A 5,671-nucleotide genomic window follows, 5' to 3' on the forward strand; every position below is an offset into this window, starting at 1 on the left:
TATCTTAGGCTTTTCTACAATATTCTAGAGGTTTCATGACATCTCAATAACTCTATCTTAGACTTTTCTATATTATTCTAGAGTTTGCATTATACTTTGATACTCCTCCTTGATGCAAATTCGGTAACTCCAAACATAGTGCGTAGTAGTTCAAATCTTGGTCTTGGTAACACCTTTGTGAAAATATCTGCAATTTGATCTTTTGTTGGGCAGTACTCAAGTCGAATCTTCATATTTGTCTCTACTTCTCTGATGAAGTGATATTTAATTGCTATATGTTTTGTTCTACTATGATGCACTGGTTCTTTTTCATTGCAATAGTTGATTTATTGTCACAGTTAATCATAGTAGGCCCACTTTGTTTTTCTCCCATATCTTTGAGTATCCTTTGAAGCCAGATAACTTGACTTGTTGCTTCAGTAGTTGCCACGTATTTTGCTGCAGCGGTTGATTGTGCAACTATAACTTGCTTCTTTGATGGCTAATAGAATATTCCCGATCTAAGTGAGAAAGCATAGCATGATGTGATCTTCATGTCATCCATCGAGCCTTCCTAATCACTATTGGTACAACCAAGCAACCTTGGATTGCATGTGCATTTGTACCATATACCATACTCTTTTGTTCCTTATAATATGATTTTAAGTTTCCTTTTGCTATATGCATTACTAATTTTTAATTGGTAATTTAATTTTTATGAATTTTTATTAATATAATAAATGTGGTCATTTCATTAAATGTATTAAATTAAGAATATCAAAATAAAAAATAAATTAGATCTTGATACATTATACTTTCAAATAATATTAATATTAATTTAATAAAAAAGTAAATAGAGTCTATTTAATAAATATTAAACTTTAATTAAATAAAAGATAAATATTGAAAACCAAAAAAATTTAAATAATTAAATATAAAAATCAAATTATTAATTAACTCTAAACTTTGTTTCATTTTAAGATAAAAAATATTAAGCCATTTTTAGTACGTAAATAGACACTATGCCATCACGTCACATCATGTAAAACATATCAATTTATGATAAAAAATATATATAGAGGAATATTAAAAAGATTGAAATAAGTTTCAAATATATAATATATAATTGATTTGAGGTGCTAACCTAGTTGATTTGAAGTGGTTAATTTGACCGTTATGAAAAAGTCAAATACATTATTGTTCTGATCAAATTGAAAATTCTGTTTGTGATGAGAAAACTTTGAATTTTATTGTCCAAATTTTAGTCACTGTTATTTGATATTATTTGATATGAATGTACACCGATTTTGACACTAAAAGGTTTTTACATCCAATTAACATTACTCTTATTTTTCTTTTTTTTTCTTTATAAATATTAAAATTTACTTTGTTTTTTGTTTTAGATTATGGCACCGTTAAAAAAATTCACATTTTAGATTATCAATTTTGTTTTGAATGTTTTTAACAAAATACTTAAAATTTTATTATAAAAAAAATTTGCAAAAAATTGGTTTTGCAAAATATTTTATATAAAATACTTTTCGTAACAAATTTTTTGCAAAATATTTTATATAAAATATTTTTCGTAACAAATGTTGTAGAAAATACTTTCAAATTTTATGTTTTTGTAAGAAATAATTATCCACTAAGAAAATACCTGTCCATTAAAATTTTTTAGAAAATGGTAAAAAAAAGTCTTTTCTTACAAATTATTTTAACAAACTTAAAAAAAAAATCTCATATAATGTGAAAATTTCTAGTAAAGTGGGTTGTCAAATAAGTAATTTTTTTTGTGTCAAACTATTTTTTCCTTTTCTATATTGTGTTATCTATTCCAACTCCTTTTATAATATAATATAAAAATTAATATCATAAGTTTTTCATTATTTTTAACTTATTATGATAAAAAAATAATTTATATGAATTAATGTTTTATATGAATTAATTAAAATAATTGAATCTGTATTTTGATTTGATATTAAATTATGTAAAATTTTACAAATTTATAATAACAAATATAGCAAAAATAAATTGCTTAAATACAACAAGGCATTGCGGACCCGATAAAGTAAAATAAGATATTTTGGTTAAGTATTATTAATGTTTACAAATTTGGATTATTTTCTCAACAAATAATAGTCACTGCAGATAGATCATAAGGTTGATTCAGTGAAAAAAATAAGATTGATTTAGTGAGATTTAGAAATTCTCCATTAATAAAAACTAACGACTAATTGTCAATAAAAAAACGTAGTAACTGAGCACCGCCTAATGATTTTTCTACGTGTAGAGTATTATTTTACTCGAAAGATAGTGATAGTGCTGAAACGGATAGAGAGTAAATTGAAAAAAATAAAATAAAATCTATGGACAAAGTAGAAAAAGAAATACGACAATTGAAACGAAAATAAACTTGTATTAGTCACAGGATCACAGCAGGCACAGTTGAATATATGAACAAATCTAAATATATTCGTTGCCGCAAATATCTATATATTAAGGTAGTTGGATTAAGTTATTCTTTAAAATTATATATCATCAGAATATATGGCTAATTTATTATTTTGATATTATAATATAATTTATATATGGAAAGTTGTGAATATATATTATCTTGATTTTACATTGATATTGTCAGTTTATATTACGTTAATTATAGGTTCAAAAATCTTATAAATATACATAGTATCATTTAAAAAATATACACTCTCAAAATTACATTCTCATATTTTTCTAAAAATTCATCATTTTCGTACTTATTTGAGTCTTGAAGAGTCTTTTGGATCCTTTTCCAACTCAAAGAAGCATTTATCCGGAGTTATCAAAATCATAAAGATCTTCTTGTCACTTGTGAAAAGGTTCTCCTCAAGTTTCCGTTAAGAACAAATACTATATATTTTTTTTCTTCGTTTTAACTACAAAATTATCTATTTGTATTTTGGGGTTCATATCTAATCGAATTCGCTTAATTGTTCTTGTGCTGGGTTAAAATACTGTTTTAATTGACAAGAAAACAGGAAACTATATACAAATAATAAAAATGTTTAATTTATAACAAATCTAATTTGGAAAGAAAAATATATTAGATACTTAAATTTGTTTATACTCTATTATCCAATAAAATTACAGGGAAGGAACTGGTGTTTATTTTGAAAAAAAAAAATTGATTTAACTAAAATAATTTGTTTTCAAGATCAAGTTTTTTCTTTAAATAAGATAACTAGTAAATTAGCCGCATTGTTTTAAGTTTCTTTTATATAACTAACTTTTAAATAGTAATTCAGTTTTTATGAATCTCAATTTTGATTAATATAATAAACGTGATCATATCGTTAAATATATAATTTAGATTTTGACACATGATAACATTAATTAAATTGATTTTATTTAATTATTATTAAAATTTAATTAAATAAAAGATAAATATTAAAAACTAAAACAATTCAAATACTTATAAAAATCAAATTATTGATTAAGTTTTTTTTATTCATATAAAAAATAATAAATATTAAGCCATTTTGAGTACGTAAATAGACATCATACCGTCACGTCACATTATACAAAACCTATCAATTTTGATGATAAAAAATAGAGTAATATAAAAAAGATCGAAAAAAGTTTCAAATATCTAATATATAATTGATTTGAAGCAGTCAAGACTTTTTCATCAAACTCGGAATCTTCTCTCTCCCTCTTCCTACGATATATATTTTTTAGTAATTTTTTGTTACTGTTAAACATTAAAAATATAATGTATTAGTATTTTAAATATTTTTTAATATATTTTAAAATGTTAAAATTAATAGTAATCCATAAACCTAGAAAGAATCTAAATTTCTCTGCCTACTTTCTCTTTCTCTTTTCCTAAAACTTAGAATCTTGGTGCAGATATTACAGACTAAAAATTCTTCTTAAAAAGAAAGATGTCAAGTGGAGCAAGAACCTTGTGTTCTGTATGCAGACATCCAATTGTGGTTGATGGGAGAGAATATTCATCATTTGAGCATGATGTGAGACATGATGTTTGTCCGTGCTATCATGAAGGTTTTGTACAAGCACGTGATGAGTTGCGAGGAGCTGCACCCCATCGTATATATTTATCACAAGAATCGGTAAAGTTTTATATGCTTGCAGCCCGTATTGAGCAACTCACCATGAACGATCTGCGGGTCCATCATCAGTTGCACGATCTTCCATTGATGCTATGCCTACTATTAGGATAACACTGGCACATCTTTGCTTGGATTCACACTGTCCAGTTTGTAAAGATAAATTTGAACTGGGCACTGAAGCCAGAGAGATGCCGTGCAACCATATTTACCATTCTGACTGCATTGTTCCTTGGTTGATTCAACATAACTCATGTCCTGTTTGCCGTGTTGAGTTGCCACCTCAAGGACAGGTTAGTTCTCGCGGTACTCCAAGTTTGGGAGGAAGGAATGTCAGCACTAGCAGCAATGGTGGTGGTGGCAATGCCAGCAACTCGAGGAGCATTGAGAACATCAGGCCTCAAAACCATAGAAGGAGAAACCCCTTATCATTTTTGTGGCCATTCCGTTCCTCTTCCAGCTCAAACAATAGTCACGTGTGGAAGAAGCTCTTCAACCACTCTTGACTAGAATAATGGAACAAGTTATAGTGGTTGGCCTTTTTATTTCTAGAAGTGTACCATTTCTTCTCCTGGATAAGTATAATTTCCTGTCTAATAATGCTTGTGATTTAAAATGCCAAAGAGTATTAATATTGTATTTCAAACTTAAGCTCGTGTAAGAAAGATAAGATAGAGGTTTCTTAAAATCTTTGTACATGAAATTGTCTTGTCAGTTGAATCTCCTTGAAACTTCAACTTTTTGCCTGTCATCATCCAGTTTGATTGTTTCTTGCTGTTTAGTTGGTTTGCTTGGTTTCTTTAGGGTCTAGGCAGCAAGTTGCAAAAGATACTTTGTTTGTTGGATGAAGCTTTTGGCCATTCCTTCATGAAATCACTGCATCATCAAGTTTATGCATTGTTGAGAATGTTGTCAAGCTAATTATTTATCTGTTTTTTAGTATGATGCTTGCAAAAAGTGTGGTCTAACAATGGAAGAATCCTTTCGGAAATAATTCCTTTAGGAAATAATTTGGTTTAGTTGCAAAATAGCTTGGTATTTTGATAAGTTTAGCTTGAGTTATAGCCAAAATAGACTTGGAAATTTGTTGGAGTTCTGCCATACAATTTATACATGTCAATGAATGTTAGTCCTTGCTTGCATGCTATGATTAATTGGTTTCTGTTTGGTTTATCTATTTTTTTTATCAAACAATAGTTGAGAAAAAAGTAAGCAAATATTGCATCTATTGACATGATCTTGATGCATATCCAAACTAGTCAGAGAGATTTACATTAGAATGTGTCTCACAATTGTCAATGTGTGATTTTGTTAAATTTTGAAAGGTTAAAGATCAAAATTGATTCCATTTACACATGGTTAATTTTTCTCTCTAAATATCTATAATTCCAATACATTGGATGTTTATTTAACTTTGCTACATAAAACAAAGGATCAGGCAATTTATAATTAAAGAAAAGGAGAAAATATCACACAGTGGGGCCAAATTCTAAAGGGGGTTTGGAACATTGTGATGGTTATTCCTATTTGCTTATGTTTATCTTTAATAAATTTTGTTATACTTTTCATTCCAGTTTTAAATA

General features: G+C 27.2%; 1 pseudogene; it reads left to right on the forward strand.

Annotated features, from left to right (window-relative positions):
• The first annotated feature begins 3,902 nt into the window (after window positions 1–3,902).
• Window positions 3,903–4,640, forward strand: LOC114195021 (annotated as a pseudogene).
• Window positions 4,641–5,671: the final 1,031 nt, after the last annotated feature.

This window comes from Vigna unguiculata, chromosome 8 (assembly GCF_004118075.2).
Source record: "Vigna unguiculata cultivar IT97K-499-35 chromosome 8, ASM411807v1, whole genome shotgun sequence".
Taxonomy (NCBI): domain Eukaryota; kingdom Viridiplantae; phylum Streptophyta; class Magnoliopsida; order Fabales; family Fabaceae; genus Vigna; species Vigna unguiculata.